This window comes from Pelodiscus sinensis, chromosome 5 (assembly GCF_052426305.1).
Source record: "Pelodiscus sinensis isolate ZL-2025 chromosome 5, ASM5242630v1, whole genome shotgun sequence".
NCBI classification, from domain to species: Eukaryota; Metazoa; Chordata; order Testudines; family Trionychidae; genus Pelodiscus; species Pelodiscus sinensis.
In genome coordinates this window covers 119,529,986-119,548,193 of record NC_143056.1, presented here as the reverse complement: position 1 = coordinate 119,548,193, position 18,208 = coordinate 119,529,986, and positions in this window count along the sequence as shown.

Genomic DNA, 18,208 nt, shown 5'->3' with positions numbered 1-18,208 from the left:
GATTGTCTCCAAATGTGTTTTGTATCCACTTTCATAGGAACTCTGGAAGACTCATCAGCTGAGCTTCTTAACAGCAGGTTAGGAGTGTGCAGGACCGCTGTTCCACAAGACCTATCACAGTGTGCATCCTGCTTCTCTCCCCTGGCCTTCTATGAGAGTGGATAAAAAATATCCATGCAAAATTGAAGTTTTTGCTAAAGCTTTTGCTGAAAAAAAAAGAAAATTCCTATGGAGAGCAGTTTTTTGCAAAACATTTTAGCTACAAACTGCAATTTCCCCTCAAAACCAGCATTAAAGAGAAAATATTTGACCAACCTTCCACTAAGTTTATATCTGCTTTTTTAGGTCCTCAAGCCAGACCTCTCACACACAGTGCCATGAGGATGAAGAACATGGGGGAAGGCTACTTAGCTGAGGAAAAAGAGAGGAATGGTCATCCTGTTAATTACCTTCCTCTGATGCATGCTTATCTGATGTCCACACGCCATGCTCTCAACCTCCCATACATACTCCCATACATAGAGCTGACATTCAGATTGGCAATGTGACCTTTGTTCATTTAGAACAGGGCTAGTCTAGTCTAGGCACACCCTTAGTGAGATTGGTTTTCGTAACCTCTCATCTGTATAAGGAGTGGAATTGGTAGTGGCACAGGTAAACTGGAATGTCATAGGGAATTGCTTTATATGGTTTCTTGCTAGCCAGTGTGGTGAATGGAAGTGCTCTTTGTGACTAGTCTGGAATGCCTTATAGTAGAGGACCCCAGTCTAAGGGTGTAAGTCGCCCTGTCTGTCTATTCATTTTGCCATGCAGTGCCTCCAGAAACCTCAGTATTATAATGCCTTAATATTCTTATCTCTCAGTCACTGAATATTGTCTTGAGCAAATGGGAAAATGGGGCTTTAACTAATGCGTGCGATAAAAGTTAGGCCACCTGATGGCACAAAGTTCTATTGAGAATTCTTTTTGCCTAGGGGATATTTACAATTGTTATGACCCGCCAACTCCAGTAAAGACACTTGATTTATTCACTACAGCTGTGTCTAGACTGGTAAGTTTTTCCGCAAAAGCAGTTGCTTTTGCGGAAAAACTTGTCAGCTGTCTACACTGGCTGCTTGAATTTCCACAAGAACACTGACTTTCTACTGTCTGAAATCAGTGCTTCTTGTGGATATACTATACAGCTCCCATTCGGGCAAAAGTCCTTGTGCGCAAAGCTTTTGTGCAAAAGGGCCAGTGTAGACAGCTCAGATTTGTTTTGCGCAAAAAAGCCCCGATTGCAAAAATGGCGATCTGGGCTTTTTTGCGCAAAAGCACATCTAGATTGGCATGGACGCTTTTCCGCAAAAAGTGCTTTTGCAGAAAAGTGTCCGTGCCAATCTAGACGCTCTTTTCCGCACATGCTTTCAACGGAAAACATTTCTGTTAAAAGCATATGCGGAAAATCATGCCAGTCTAGACGTAGCCTACAAGTTTGAGAGTGGCTGGAATGTAGCAGCTAGATCTTGGAATGCATAGAGTTCTTGCCTTTGAGTTTATAAAACATGTAGCATGCTCTCAAAATCCTACGAGTAACTGGTATACCACAACTCTCAGGGAACATCTACACTTAAGAGGTTGGGTTATAAGTCACAGGTTGAGGAGGTATATTCTAGTTCTGACTGACTGAGTGTGTTAAAAATAGGGTGTACCCTTGGCAGCAGGAGAGTCTAGCTACTCCGAGTGTGCACCTAGCATCTCGGATGGATACACACTTGGGATGACTAGCACTTTAGCAAGCTAGCTTGATCAGAGATAGTTCTGTTGTATGTCCTAGAGCAGAGATGTATACCCGCAACTCAAAATGCAGACCCTCCCTCACTGACATCCTGTAGTAGAGTTCATTATGACCTGACTGGTGAATGGCGTGACTCATAGCTGTGAGTTTATGGCACTGCAATTACATGGGTGAACCACACCATGGAACCAGAATATTTATTTAGCAGTTTATCTACAGCTGTGTTCTATCAGGCAAACAATTTTTCTGACATCTTAAGCAGATGCGTACGCAGGTTTCAGCTGTAGTGCAATTCAATATAAAGAGTGAAAGAGGATGAACTGTATTGTCTTAAAGTTGTAACCTTATTTAGAAATAATAAAAGATAAACTAATACCCAGGGAGGAACACAGATACTGGTTGTTTTGAGATAAAAACTGAATTAAATGTGTTTGGAAACTATGTGAAATTAGATGCTTATAGTTCTTAGCAAAGGTTTTTCTGTAGCAAAAAAATCATTCTTGCTATAATAGAACATTTTTTCCCACAGAATGTATAGTTAATTTGTATAAATGTCTCTATACTCTTCAGTGGCATCAGCCAGTATAAATACGATTAAAAATCAGAGCTATAGAATGAAAATATGATCTCAACTTTAAGTATAGTACCCCTTCTGCAACATTTGTTTATAAATTCTTTGACTAAGGAACTGTCATTTACTACATGTTTAAGCCAAACCTCTCTCACACGGGAGTTTCTGAATTTTATTCAGTTTACCATTGGCCCATGGAACATTGAATAGCATGGTGAATTGTTCAGAAATCTCTAAAGCAACACACTTGGCTGTGGGAACAGAGAGGGTATGTCTGCACTGCAAGCTCCTTTCAGAATAAGCTATTCCAAAAGATATTTTCCAGAATAGTTTATTTTGAAATAGCGCAAAAAGTGCAGTGAAATAGCAATTAGCTATTTTGAAGTGGAGCATCCGCACTGATTGGACACTATCTCTCATTTAAGGCCACACGGAATCAGTTGGGTAGGGGAAGGGAGTGAGGGCTCAGGAACCTCCCAAGCGCTCTGGCACTCCTTTGATTCTCTGTTTTGTTTGTTTGTCTCTTTCTGCAGATGGTGAGGGCCATCAACATCGCCCTGCTGCACAGAGTCATCCACCTGGACAACATGGACCCCATCATCGCTGGCTTTGCTGCCATGGGCTTCTCTGACTGCAGGGGAGGGCTACTGATGGAACACACATCCCCATCCGGGGCCCCTATCCTGGGACATCTGAGAACATCATCCAGAAGGGATACTTTTTGATGATCCTGCAGGCACTGGTCGACCACCGCGGCCAGTTTTCGGACATTTTTGTCAGCTGGTCAGGTACACAATGCCTATGTGTTCCGCAGTTCTAGCCTGTACCAGAAGCTAGAACCAGTACTAGCCTGTACCAGAAACTGGCACTTTTTTCCCTGAGTGCAGCATCAGGGTTGGGGATGTGGAAATACCACTGTGCATTGTGGGGGACATGGCCTACCCTCTCATTCTGTGTCTAATGAAGCCATACACCGTCCACTGTGACGCAAGCAAGGACCTCTTCAATGCCCACCTGGGTACGGCCTACATGCAGGCGGAGTGTGCCGTCAGGCATCTGAAGGTGAGGTTCAGGTGCCTTCTGACACACCTGGGTGAGAACAGAACAGAACATCCCTCAGGTGGTGTCCGCATGTTGTGTACTCCACAACATAGAGGAAAGGAAAGGGGAGGTCTTCCTTCCAGGGTCGGGGGCAAAGGCCTGCTGGGAGGGAAGGGCCATTGAGCAGCCATGCACAGCTGCCATCCAGCAGGCCTATCAGGTGGGGGTGTGCATCCGGGCGACCCTGAGGGCGATATTCTCATAAGGACCCTGGTGACACTCTCCCCAAGGCCTCCCTAATAGAGGACTGTGCCTGGCCCCTCTCTTGTCTCCAACAACCCCTCCCTTCTCCCCTCTACCCATTTCCCCTGAAGACACAATTTAAAAAAATCCTGTTTGGTTGATAAAAACAGAACTGTGTTGTGATTTATTTGGGGTAGAAGTAACGGGGGGTGAGGAGGGCTGAGAACCTGGAAATGGGGAGGAAAGGGGGGATGAGAACCTTGGAGGGGGTAGGACAGGCCCAGGGCTAGGGCTGGGAATGGTGCATAGCTCAGGTGCTTCCTCCACCTCCTGTGTGCACTGACCTCAAAGGTGGGGGAGTCCAAGGAGGCTAGGAGGATAAGCAAGGGTCAGGCATGGGAGGGAAGGGCAGGGTCAGGGATGGGATGGGGGGCTGGGGCTGGGATGGGAGGAGAGGGCAAGACCAGGAACTGGGACTGGGACAGGAGCTGGCTCCGGGTGGGTCAGGAGAGCCTGCACAGTCTCACACGTGCTGTGTCCCTGCTGCAGCAGCTCCGTCCATGTGTGTCTCCGCCACTGCATGTCATCCCATACCTTCGGGGCCAGCATCTCCTGCAGGCCCCAGAGTTTGGAGACGTGCTTCTCATCAGGGTCCTCCTGGGCCCTCCGGAACCTGTGGCTCCTCCAGGGAGAGGCAGCTGGCTCAGGTGGTTTAGCCTGCCCCACTGTCATGGCTGGTTCAGCTGGGGACAATCAAGAGAGATGGTCGGTCATCCCTGGAGACACTGTTCCTGAAGCCTTGCCCTCCTCTGTGAGCTGAGACCAACAGTTCCCAGGTCGAAGGAAGGTGATGTCCTGGGAGCAAGCCCATGTGTGGCCTGGAGAGCAGGCACTGCTTTTCAGGGGCCCAGAGGTCCCAAGGGGACCATGCCTCCCCCCTCCCCCCACGTCCTGGAGAAAAGCAGGCAAGGGAAATGGCCAGCCATACTGTGATGCAATGGGCAGGAGTAGGGGCCTCAAGCTACCTGGGCTTCCATCACTGCCGTGCACATGCCGGCTCCAGCGGTGATGGCATCCCAAGGGGCGAGACCTTATATCCCTGGCTACTGGGGGAGAGAGGGTGAGGGTGTACAGGGTATGTGTGAGCAGCAGACACACCTGTGCCTGGCAGCGCTGTCCCCAGGAGCAGGTGCTGTCTCGTGTGGGCAGGCATGCCCATGTGCCGTGTGTGGCACTCCAGCGTCTGTGTGTTTGTCCTTGTCCCCGGCCTCCTTCTAGTGGTGGATCATAGTGGGAGAGTATCCCTCCCCTCCAAGGGTCAGAAGTATGGCTGACCTCCCCAGAGCCTGTGAGCAGGTGCCCAGGAGTGCTCCGGTGCTGCCTCCTGGGGCTGCGTGGCGCAGACTGGCACTGCATGTGCAACCATGTGCACAGACTGCAGCATAATGTCCAGGCCAATAAGGCTGAGCGACGATCGCACCACAGCCCCTCAGCGCCCGCCACCCCCACTCTGTCTGTGTGAGAAAATTAAGATCACTCACCTGATGATCCTTCCCTGGCCTCAGAGGATACCTGGGACACATCCAGGCCGTAGGCGCCAGCTCCAGGGTGATGTTGGTCACCGTGCTGTGGCCATGTCAATGTCCTCCTCCTCCTCGGCTGTGACCCCCAGAGGGGGATGATGGGCATCTCTAGCCCTGAGTCCACCACCAGGGATGGGGAAGGGGCTGCACTGCTCCCCAGGATGTGATGCAGGTCTTCATAATAGGGGCAGAAGTGGGGTTCTGCCCTGGAGCACGAGCTGCACTCCCTCAACGTGTTGCATGCCTGGAGGAGGTCTTTTACTTTACTCTGGACATGCTCCTGAGTCCAGGTATGGCCTTTGGTGGCCAGGCTGTCAGCCTTCCAGCCATAGATATCGGCATTATGCTGTCTGGAGCAGAGATCCTGGAGGTTCTCCTCACCCCACACCTCGATGAGGGCCAGGATCTTTGCTCCAGATGGTGCATGCCTTTTGTGGTGTCTGGCAAGCTCCTGAGAGCCCTCTGAGTGCTCCCCAGGATGGGCAGAGGGTTCTTGAAGGGGCTTGAAGGGCTGACATGGGGACCAGATGACATGCAATGGCAGCTGCAGTGTGGCTGGAGTTCTCATGGAATGAGGTTTACCAACGTCAGAAAAAGCCTTCAGTTATTTTGATTTTCTTTCAAAATAATGCAATTGCTATGTAGACGTTAGCATTGTTATTCTGGAATAATGGTGCAGTGTAAACGCACCTGGGGAAATATCTGGCACATTCACCATGAGTTTCTTGAAGAACTCTTATTTGTATAACATGAAGTTCTGCATATGCAAAATACCATTCATCATGGTCAGACCTTCCTTCTTGAAAAATCTGGCCCAAAGACTAAAAATCAGTCATGTTAAGATCAAAGGGCCAGAATGACTTTTATAAATTGGCATAGTTCCATTAATTGCTGTGAAGTTTACACCAGTTGAAGAGTGCCCCACAAATTTCCATAGGCTGAGCAGGTTTTGGGATGGGTGTTTGGTATGCAAATGAATCAGGTTACCAGAAAATGTCTGCCTGGGTATGTCTACACTAGCTCGGTAGTTTGAGCTAGATAGGCAAATGAGGGCAACCGGAGTTGCAAATAAACCCTAGGATTTAAATATCCCAGGCTTCATTTGCATCTTCCCAGGCGCTGCCATTTTTAAATCCCTCTTAGTCTGAACTCCGTGCCTGCGGCTACACGCGGCACAGAGTAGGTAGTTCGAATTAGGATCTCTAATTCGAACTACCGGTACACCTTGTGGAACTCCGTGGAACGACGTGTACCGGTAGTTTGAATTAGAGATCCTAATTCGAACTACCTACTCCGTGCTGCGTGTAGCCGCAGGCACAGAGTTCGGACTAAGAGGGATTTAAAAATGGCGGCGCCCGGGAAGATGCAAATGAAGCCTGGGATATTTAAATCCCGGGCTTCATTTGCAACTTCGATTGCCCTCATTTGCCTTCCTAGCTCGACCTACTGACCTAGTGTATACATACCCCCTGAGATCAGAAAAGGTTTTATCTGCAGCACCATGGACAGAGCATGAAAAAGGGGACACTAATAAAAATAGGACAATAAATAATAATATGGAGTATTGCAAATTCAGTTTGGATTCTGAGACTCACGCTTCCCTCCTCCCCTCAATTTTTGTATCATTATGAGAAACAATGACTTAGACATTCACCAACACCTGCGTAAAACTATTTTTTTTAGTAGAGTTACACAAGTATAACTGAGAAGGACTTACTTGACATTTCTGTTGATGATTTGGATAACAGAATTCAATCTGCAGTCATTCAGAGTTTATTTATTTTTTGGTCCTACATGGCTAGCAGCAATAAAAAGCAGTAATACCTTAGTTTGGCAACTAAAGCTAGCACTAAAACAGTCCTGTTGAATAAGAGTGTTATTAGAATCACTTTTCAGAGCAGAACTATAATTTAAGTCTGTTACAGTGCCCTGATTAGCACTTTAGGTCATGTTGCATAGTGAAACAAGTCACCTATAGAACAGGATTTTCCAAAACTGAGAACATCTGACTTCTCAATTTTCAATATGTTAATGGCAGTGTTTATCATAAATGTGTCATGGGATAATATGTCTCTGCCCCTAAACTTAGGTATGTATCATAACAAGTCATATTGGATAGATAGGTTTAAATTTCCTTGAGGAAAACTTGCCCAGACACATTCGATTCCTATCACAAAGCTGGGGCCATTATGGCGTGAATAAATATCTTAATACGCATTACCAGAACTCAACTCTTCACCTGTGATTAATGAGTCTAAATGTCACTGTGAGGAAAGGGTGGCTATGCAAATCAAGTACTGGTAAAACCAGACTAGGGTAGGGAGAATGGGCTGTCTCTTCAGGAAATACAGCTGTAGCAGCATAGATCATTACAATTATGTTAGTAGATTCTTGCTGGGTGTCATGAAAGAACAATGTGACAGATTGGGAAACGTGTCTATGTCAGTCTAGGATTTCCTTTCTGTATTACACAGGATCATTTCTGAGTGTAACTTTCAGTTTGGATTAGAATATCTATTGCATTAGCAGAAACGGACTTTGGGAAACTGCAAAGGAATTATCAAGGGGCAATTAACATTCAGCATGCCTTCATTCAGACTCTCTCTCTCGAGTGTTTCTCATGGGCAGATTGTGTTCAGGCATTTATTATTTTACTTAGATCTATAACTCTCCTGTGCAATCTAGGAATAAAGTGCATGCATTTAAGAGGTTTATTTGCAAAGCCTGTACACCCTATTTTATTTGTCGTGTGTCCCTGAAGAGTTAAGCTATAAACCAAATGCCAATCTGTGGGGATCATGCACACACAATTGGGGATGCTTGGAGATGCAGCACTGACTTCAGAAAGTAGGGCAGACAGACTGCTGAATCCCACAAATCAAGGAAGGGAACCAGACAGAAAGTTTGCCCAGCAGCTTGTCTTGGAGGCCAGAGCTAAAAACAGTATCTGGACTCTGCCTTGGCATTGCTGACTTGGATACACATGGGATCCAGAGATGAGTCTTGATTATTAGTCTAGTGACCAACCATTAGGGGAGCTCAGCCAGGCCTTTGGTTAAAGAGAAGAATGATTTTTCTTAAAGGAGCAAACCCTCCTACTAAAATAGCTCTTTGCTAGTAGACAAAAGTATATGAGGGGAGGAAGGAAGTTGGCTTCTGAGGCGAGGGTAGAAGGCCAGATACAGTACCATATGTCTGTAACTTTATTTAAACTTTCATTAGCACTTGGGAGAAATGAATGATGATATGAAGAGGCAATAATATGGTTAGAGTATTTTTATCTCTCTCTTTTTTTTTTAAATCTCATTTTACAAGGGAATTTGGTTATAGCAGCAGTGGGGAACCCTTTTTGTGTCAGAGGCCACTGATCCACAGAAAATTCAGTCAGGGGCCACACACACGTGAGAAGCAATAAAACCCCAGCCCTCACTGACCTGGTCCCCAATTGAGGAGAAATTGTCACATTCCCCTCACACACCAGAGCCCACGGAGGTGGGGAGAGGAGGGGTTAGGCTAATTGATTTTGTGTGCTATAGCCCCTCAGGGGGACAGTGAAGGGGGAGGGGACTGGAGCACAAGTGTGGGCTTCCCAATGCTGGGGGTGGGAGCATTGAGCTTTGTGGGCTGGATCCAGGCAAGCCGGGGGCTGCAACCAGCCCCTGGACCTTAGGTTCCCCACCCCTGGCAGTTTTTTGCCAAGTGACTTCTTTGACTTCTCATGAAAAACACGCATGTTAACCTAAAACAGGGGTGGAAGGAATGAGTTCTGAAATCTGGAGAACTCCACTCCTGTCTCAATACAAGGCTAAGGAAAAAAGGGTCTTTTTCCAATGAGTAGTAGAACCGGTTAAGTCAGCCAGACACCTGGAACCAATTAAACTAGGGCTTCTGTCTTTATTTTCATTACTTTGTATTGTACTTTTTTCCATTTTTGTCCTTTTGTCTTGGTTGAAACTGAGGGAAATAAGTGCTTACAGGGAAAGTGATATCCCTATTGGAGAGTATGTCTACACTGTGGGGGCAGTGCACTTTTTGTGTAGCTTTTTCTGAAGAAAAGCTGTAGTGTAGACCTAGACTGAGTTGCCCCGAAGAAATATTTACTGTGAATAATAAATATATAGAGAGAAAACATTTTCTTAGTAAGTTCGATAAATCCCTTGAGCATGTTAAATACACCAAGATAAGAGACTAATCTTTTGTCAATATTAAATTAATTCCAGGATACCGTGTTATATATTTTTTTACCTGCTTGCTTTGTGCATTGGGTGTAACCTAAGTATACAGCATTATATAAATGAAAGGACATAATGTGTTGTGTAAGTACACAGCATTGCACAAAAAATTATATTGGCCCTTTAAAATTATGTTCAGTACATCCAAAACAAATGGGAGGGCATGCTGCTTTTGTCTAAATCCCTTCCCTGTACTCATGCAAATCACCTTTTGATATAGTTAAAAACTGGTTCTTTATCTCTTGTTTATATTTGCTATATTCCTTATAATTGTTTTCTGATGATTTTAAATGGGTTGCGTGTAAGCGACCAGGAAATTCTTGGGTCGTAGTCACCTTGAAAATAATATTTTCCTGAAAAAATTCTACATAGGTTACAAGTAATGCATAAGATAACTGAAAGTGAAAGAAGTTCACTAAAAAAGACCCTCTTTGTATTTGCCAGCCAGCTGGGCCTGATCCAAAAGCTATTAAAGTGAATGGGGATCTTTCACACTAATTTTAATGGACTTTGGATAAGGAGCCCTGGCAGTTTGTCCCTTGCTGAAAAGATTCTTGTAAAAATTAAAAATATAAAAATATCTGTATATATTATTGAAAATATGTTGTATCAGTGTCTGGAATTTTTGAAACCAGACAATTAAAAATGATTCAAGTTAGGAACCTTTTACTGCCTATTTTTAACATAAGAACGGCCATACTGGGTCAGACCAAAAGGTCCATTTAGCCTAGTATCCTGTCTTCTGACAGTGGCCAATGCCAAGTACCACAGAGGGAGTGAACAGAACAGGTAATCATCAAGTGATCCCTCCTCTGTCATCCTGTCCCAGCCACTGACAAATAGAGGCTAGGGACATCATTTCTACCCATCCTGGCTAATAAGTATTGATGGACCTAACCTCCATGAATTTATCTATTCTTTTTTGAACCCTGTTAAAGTCCTGCTCTTCACAACATCCTCAGGCAATGCGTTCCACAGGCTGACTGTGCGCTGTTTGAAGAAAAACTTCCTTGTATTTGCTTTTAAACTGCTACCTATTAATTTTATTTAGTGACCCCCCTTATTATGGGAACAAGTACATAACTTTTTCTTATTCACTTTCTCCGTACCTGTCATGATTTTATAAACCTTTATCATATCTCCCCTTTTCCTCTTGTCTAAGTTGAAAAGTCCCAGTCTTTTTCATTTCTCTTCATATGGCACCCATTTCAAACCCCTTATCATTTTGTTGCCTTTTTCTGAACATTATCTAATGCCAAGATAAGAGGGAGATTAGCTGATTCACCTCTATGAATTCATCCATCTGAATTTCCATATATTTATTGAATGGAGGAAGAGAAATCTTCTGCACGACCATTTAGAAAATATGTCGATAGCAACAAAAGGCTTCCAAGGCATTTTTCAGATTATAGGTTGAACCTCTCTAGTTTGGCACTCTCTGCTCTGGCAACATCCATGGTCTGGCATGATTTTCGTTAGCCGCATGTCCACTTATAATGGGTATGACCAAGTTTTCTGTGGTCCCATAATGTTTGCTTACAGCCACCAGTCCTGGCTCTCAGTGTTCTATGCTGTTATTTAGCTCTAATTTACCCTAAATGTGGAAGTGATGGCAATGCTACTAGACAATATTGACCTCCCATGGTTTGGGAAAAATTCTGGTTCAGCACCAGTCAAATCCTGAGGGTCCTAGACTAGAGAGGTTCAACCTATACTAATACATTTCATATAGGACTAGAGAGCATTAGGAAATCTATTACTATTGTTTTCTGTATGGGGTTGTGGGAAGTAGAACCCGTGATAGAACATGAGAGTGTGATTTATGATCAGAGGACTGTGTAAAGGCCCATTTGGTTTGTAAGAGTCTCCCTGAAATTTTTGTACAAATGCCAACATTTGGGCAGGAACCGGTTGAAGGAATGGTTGAGGTTTGCTGGCTAGAGGTAGATGTTACAGGCTGAAGGTGACCAAATAGACACTAAAGAGTAGCTTCTTCATGGGCTGCCTGTGGGCCAGTGAGGGGCTACATCTAGACTGCTAATTGCTACATCAAAATTGCTAATGAAGCTAGGATTTAAATATCCTGTGCCTTATTAGTATAAACATGGCTGCTACACGGAGTTTTTTCAAAAAAAGAAATGGCAGTCTAGACATGGATCTTTCAAAAATAAACCCTTTTTTGACAGATCCTGTAAACCTCATTTTTGAAAATAAAAAGGGTTTATTTTCGACAGAGCCGCATCTAGATTGCCGTATTTTTTTTGAAAAAACTCTGTTTTGGAAAAAAAAGCAATGGCCATGTTTATGCTAATGAAGCACGGGATATTAAATCCTGGCTTCATTAGCAATTTCGATGTGCCTAATCTACATCTCTCTGTTGACAGAGAGGTATAGTCTAGACACACCCAGAATATGGTTTTGAGGCCAAATTTGGAGGACATAGGACCCAATAGCTACTGAAAAAGAAATATGACCTGGGATCAGATTCTGTGTTGGAGGTGGTAAAGGGGGCTCTCATAGATAAACAGTAACTGAGTTAATTCCTGGATTTGCCTGCAATTAATAACATAACAATTTTTTAAAAATTGGGAGTGAAGCTGTGGTCATTGAGTTTTCCTGCAAACCTTTGAAGAACACCTAATGAATTTATCAGAAACTTCACTGAGTATAATGTTTTAGGAACCAGGAAGTAGAGTGAGGAGTGACTCAAGAAAAAACTTCCAAGGCTGAAGGTTGGTAATAGCAGCTGTTACCTGAGTCAGAAACATGGGGTTCTTCCACAGGTGATTATCTTTCTCATTTAATCTCTCCGTGTCATCCAGTCTTTTGTGGTAATCCTGTATCCTAGTGTAGGCATTTAGCCTCATTTCTGTGGCTGAATAGAATACTTTTTAATGAAGAAAGTGGTTACGGTCTAGAAGAAGCCTTTGCCATCTGAACATAAGTTGTTGGACAAGTGTGACTATTTGGATGCAATACCTGGAATTTAAACGTCTGAGTGTCAGGTGTCTCTTATAGAAAATTATCGAAAACCTTAATGATAGAAGATACTCGATGCAGGTGGAAACCCATTGAAATGACTCTGAGCAGGTCAAGCAGTAAGGATCCTGATTCAGGAAAGCATTTAAATAATGTATCACTTAAAGATTGTGCTTACATATAAGTATAAACATCTTGGAACCAATACTGGGGGCTCTTCTCTGAGAAGCACTCACTCTGCTAAACTTGGAGTTCACAGCTGATAGTCAGCTGAATATGAACTCCCAGTGTGACACTGTGGTCAAAATGGCTAGTATGAGTCTGTGATTAATAAACAAGGGAATTATCAAACAGGATTAGGAAGGTGACATCTTGCTGTGTATTTGGCACTGATGTAACCGCCTCCAGAATATTGGGTCCAATTCTAGTGTCCAAAGCTTTAATTCAAGAAGAATAACTGAAAATTGGAGGGGGTTCATAGACTGATGAAAGGATTGGAAACCATACCTTCTAATGGAAGAATTAAACATAATCTCCTTATTTTATCAGAGAGAAGACAAGCAGGTGAGTTGTTCAGAGTCTATAAATACCAATGTGAGGAACACAATTTTGATAACACAGGGTTCTTTAGTATAGCTGGCAAAGCTATAACAATGTCTAATGACTGGAAGTGGAAGCTAGACCAATTCACACTAGAAATAAGGCATATATTTGTTGATGGTGAGGGAAGTTAACGAGTGGAATAATTTACCCAGCATTCTGGTATATTCTCTATTGTTGGATTTTTTAAAATCAAGAATAGATATTTTTTCTAAAATTATATAATTAAATAAAACGAATTAGTTCAGGATAATTTTATGGCTTATGCTATTCAGGAGATCAGACTAGACCAGAGCAGGCCAAATGATTTATGGGCCACATCCAGCCAGTCAGCTGTTTTAATCCAGTCTTAGAGCTACAGCCCTCCTTATGCAGCTTCCATAAGCAGCAGCATGTCACCTTTCTGGCCAGCTCTTATGCATATGTGCAGCCATGAGGTTCCATGTGCTGCCCCCATCACAAGAACTGCAGCCAATAGGAGCTGCAAGTGTGGCACCTGCAGACAGGTCGGGGGTGTGTGTGTGTGGACAGGTGTGATGGACTGGGCCAGGTCTGGGCATGACTGAGGGCATCCGGTTAGGGCGAATTGCTCAAACTCAGAGTACCTTACAGCCCCAAATAGGCCACAAACCGGTCACACTGAGTGCGTCAGCTTCCAATCTGGTCAGCCAGAAGCCTCATGAGCAAAACCCCTCTGGCACCCCAGCTCTTCCTGTGCCCCAATCAGCCCCGGTCCTAACACACAGGTGAGGGAATATAGAACCCATAGGGGTTCTTCCAGTCCCAAGAAACCAGCCACAGTTCCCAGGTCAATTTACATTCTAGATCTTACCCACAAGACCATGCTGAGCCAATCCTTTAGAATCTATAATATAAAGGTTTATTACTAAAAGAAAGAAAAGCATGAGAGTAAGGTTGTTAAAGGATAATACATTACATGCATCGAATCACCCAGTTCTCAACGCAGGCTCTTAGCAGAGATGTTATAAACTGCTATCTTAAAAGTCTGGTGTACATCCTGTGTCAGGACGGGTCCACAGTTCTTTCCGGCTTGTGGTTCCCTGCAAGGCTGCATCTGGGCTCAGGAGCTGAGCTGAATACCAAGATGGAGGATGCCACATGGCACTTATATACCTTCCCTGGCATCTTCTTGGCCAGAGAAGGTCACTGCAGGTCACATGGTCCATTGACCTAACCCTGTGTCCCAAGTCACATTCTGGAGGTGTGTATTGGCACCTAGAGATTCATTGTCCCCTTGCTAATTAGCATAGCGATTGGCTGAGCATTCCTTGCCCATTGCTCAGCCACAGACAGAGAATTTTCCAGCATCCACACAGAGTATATGTTTATAACTTCACATACAGATCTTATGCAATTACATGACTAGCATATACAGAATCAGTAGAACAGAAGCTTCCATGTGACACCTCACATGGCTCCCTTTGTATACACTTTAGGGCAAATATCCACCCATGGGTGCAGCAGTGATCTGGCTGCTCCCCTTAAATTCCAGTAACATGATAACAGGGTGTGACAGACCGGGCCGTGTCTGGGCACAGCTGAGGGCGCCCACTCAGGGCGAATTGCTCAAATCCGGGGCTCCTTACAGCCCCCAGACTGATGACCTCTCCAAACAGGCCACAAACCAGTCCCACAGAGCGCTTCAGCAGCCTGCCTGAAGCCTCACGAACAAAACCCCTCCGACACCCCAGCAATATCCGTGCCCCAGATGGCCCCGGGCCTCATAAACAGGTGGGGGGTCCTAGCACCCAATCCCACCTACCCCGAACAAGTTCTGTCCGGTTCCAAGAAACCAGCCACAGATCCCTGGTCAATTTACCCTCTGGATCTTACCCACCAATCACGCTGGGCCAATCCTTTAGAATCTAAAACTAAAGGTTTATTATCACCAGAAAGAAAAGCCTGAGAGTCAGGTTGTTAAAGAACAGTACATTACATGCACCGAATCTCCCAGTCCTCGATGCAGGCTTTAGCAGAGATGTTACAGCTGCTGGTTTAAAAGTTCTTGTTGCACATCCTAACATCAGGATGGGTTCACAGGTCTTCCGGGCTCTTCAATCCCTGCACTGCTGCCTCTGGGATGAAGTGCTGAGCTGAGAACACAAATGGCATCGACCACATGGCCTCTTTATACCTCCTTCCTGGCCTCTTCCGGTATGCAGCAGGTCACCTGGTCCTCAGCCTCTCCGTGTTCCCTGGTGGCTGCTCCCCTCAAGATCCAGCAACGTGACACAGGGGAACACACAAAGTTGATTGGCTGCATATCCATGTAGGAGTCAGTCAGAAGGGGACATGCCAGGTCTTTGAGGAGCTGCATGAAGAGGTATGCATAGCCTGGAGTCAACATTCCTAAGTGCCCTAACCCTTTGCCCCAGTCCTAATCCCCTTCCTGCCCACCAAACCCATTTGTCCCAGAACACCCTCATGCTCCCCAAATCCCTCATCCCCAGACCCATCCTCACCCCAGAGTCTGCACCCCAAGCTGAAGCTCCTTCCCCTCCGCTGCATACCAACCACCTGCCTCAGCCCAGATTCACTCCCGTTCTCCAAACCCCTCAGTCCCAGCCTGTAGCCCCTCCTGTAGCCAAACCCTTGATCCTGCATCTCCAGCTGGAGGCCTCTCCCAAAACCTCAGCCCCAATTTTGTGAGCATTCATGGCCCTTCATACAATTTCCATACTCTGATGTGGCCATCAAGCCAAAAAGTTTGCCTGCTCCTGGACTAGATAGTCACAATGTGCCCTTGAGACTGTCTGATTAACAAAGCTTTGAAAAATATAAATATATGTGTTTAAGTGCAGCACTTAAACATCCCACACATAGGAATGTTTTCCAGAACTGGGGTCTCAATGGGCTTCAATGAAGTTAATTTACTGCCAGAATATTGTAATCAATTCTCACCTCAGCTTTTATATCACATGATATCACCCAGTTATACTGTATGAAGACTTAGTTATACAGACATCCCTTACAGAGTAATGAAAAAATACCATTCCTCTGCAATTTTTCTGCCAATGTATTTATCAGTACATAATGAATGATTCTGTTAGGCAAAGAAAGATTGTAATATGCACTTGACTTCCTTCTGCCTGTTCTCTCTACCCCGTCCAGTTCCACCACTATTTAGTTTACTCATATACTTTTAAACACAGGTTCCGGCTCAGCAACCACAGGTGATTAGTTCCAGGATTACATATTAAGAGCTGTCTTCACACCCTGAGGGCTCACCCTGAGAGAGGTATTGGCTCTGCCTGGGAAACTTTTGTTTCCTCAAATAAATGTTAAGACAGTGTGAGCTTTTAACACATGCAACTGAGTTCTCGGCAGGAATAATACATTACACTTCTTCAGTAAATCCTTGCTTTAGCCATTCTTCTGAAGAGAATTTATGACTCTTTTTCCTTGTGTATGGATGGCAGTTGTACTTAACTGATACAGAACAACATTAAGTATTCCAGTCATGCATAACTCGTCTGTCAACAGATTTACACAAACTCCTGACAAGAGGTCATGGAAACCTTGATTGTGTCATGCATTAACATTCTGGAGAAAAGCATTTCATGTTTCTCTTCCTACTCCTAAACTATACTAAATGTAGGGCCCTCACAAATTCATAGCCATGCAAAATGCATCAAGAATGGTGAAATCTGGGGTTCTCCTGTGGAATGTAGCCTTTTCTGTACGTTTGCCCTGTGCTATACAGATTTCCCGGGGGAACCCAGTGTTTCTCAAATTGGGATTCCTGACCCAAAAGGGAGTTGCAGGGGCATCACAAGGTTCCTCAAATTGAGGAAGAAGGGATCTTGCCCAAAAGGGGTTTTTTTTTGTGCCAAAAGGCACCATCTACACAGCGCTTTTTTGCACAAAAACCTCTTCCACAAAAAGGATCAGAAGAGAATATGCAAATGAGAGTGTGAGATATGCAAAGGAGTGCTCCATTTGCGTTTCCTTTTCCGGAGAAAGTCCGTAGTGTAGCTGTAGCGTAAGGGTGGTAGTGTTATATCCATGTCTCCCTTACTGCTGTACTGCTGCTATTAGAACTGAGCAGCTGGAGAGAGGCAGCTGCTGACTGAGGGCCCAGCTCTGCAGCAGCAACACAGCAGAAATAGTGGCAACTCCATACCATGCCATCCTTACTGCTGCACTTTTGAAATTCAATTTCTGGCCAGCAGCTGACCCTCTCCAGCTGCCCAACTCTGAAGGCAAGGCATCTGCCAGCAGCTGCGCAGAAGTAAGGGTAGCAGTGCCACAACCCCCATACCATAACCTCACGGTTCCCACACAACTCCTTTTTCAATTAGAAGGCCTATAATTGTAACACCAGGAACTTTCATATTTAAATTGCTGAAATCATTACATTAACCATTTTAAAAATCACATGTCTATGAAACGGATGAAAATGGACTGGGAATTTGATAGGGCCCTAACTAATCTGGAAGTACAGTCAGAAGGATACAGTTATCTTTTCAGCCATTGTGTACATATCTGGATGTATAATTTATAATACTCTCTGAAAAGGGTGGGGAGAAAGACGTCAAAGACAAAATTATACCTACCTACTATCTGAGTCCTGCAGCTGCTGCACACATGTTTACCAGAACACTATTAGCTTATCATTAATCCTTCAATAATTCTAAAATATATCCCAGATAAACACAGAACCAAAACGTAACTGTAGCTTTTCTTGTTTTAAGACATGTTCTATGAAAATAATACTATACATAGTGGATAAAACATTGGAGAACAAGCATTAGAAAACATACTATAGAGTATGACGGGGAAGGCAAGATTGGATGAAATACAGTATTCTAATAAGTCTTTTCTGTTTCTCAGTTCTATGGTGTTGAATAACGTATAAAGGAATATAAAGGTATGTCTCTCAAAATGCCTAATGAAATATTTGTCCTCAGTTTCCTGGAATCACAGAATTCTCCAGATACTGAGTTAATATTACATACCTTATTATCAGCTGCAAGATCTAGACAACATGGAGTCTGGCCTAAAGACAAGGATATTACTGCTAATAATTAATTTCTAGGCATTTACTAATTTCTTTCATAAGATCTAATTTTAATAGTATAAAGAGAAAAATAATAAAATGGCAAATTAAAACACAACATTCTAGTCCCATTTTTTCTTTGTTTTCTTTTTAAATGTGAAT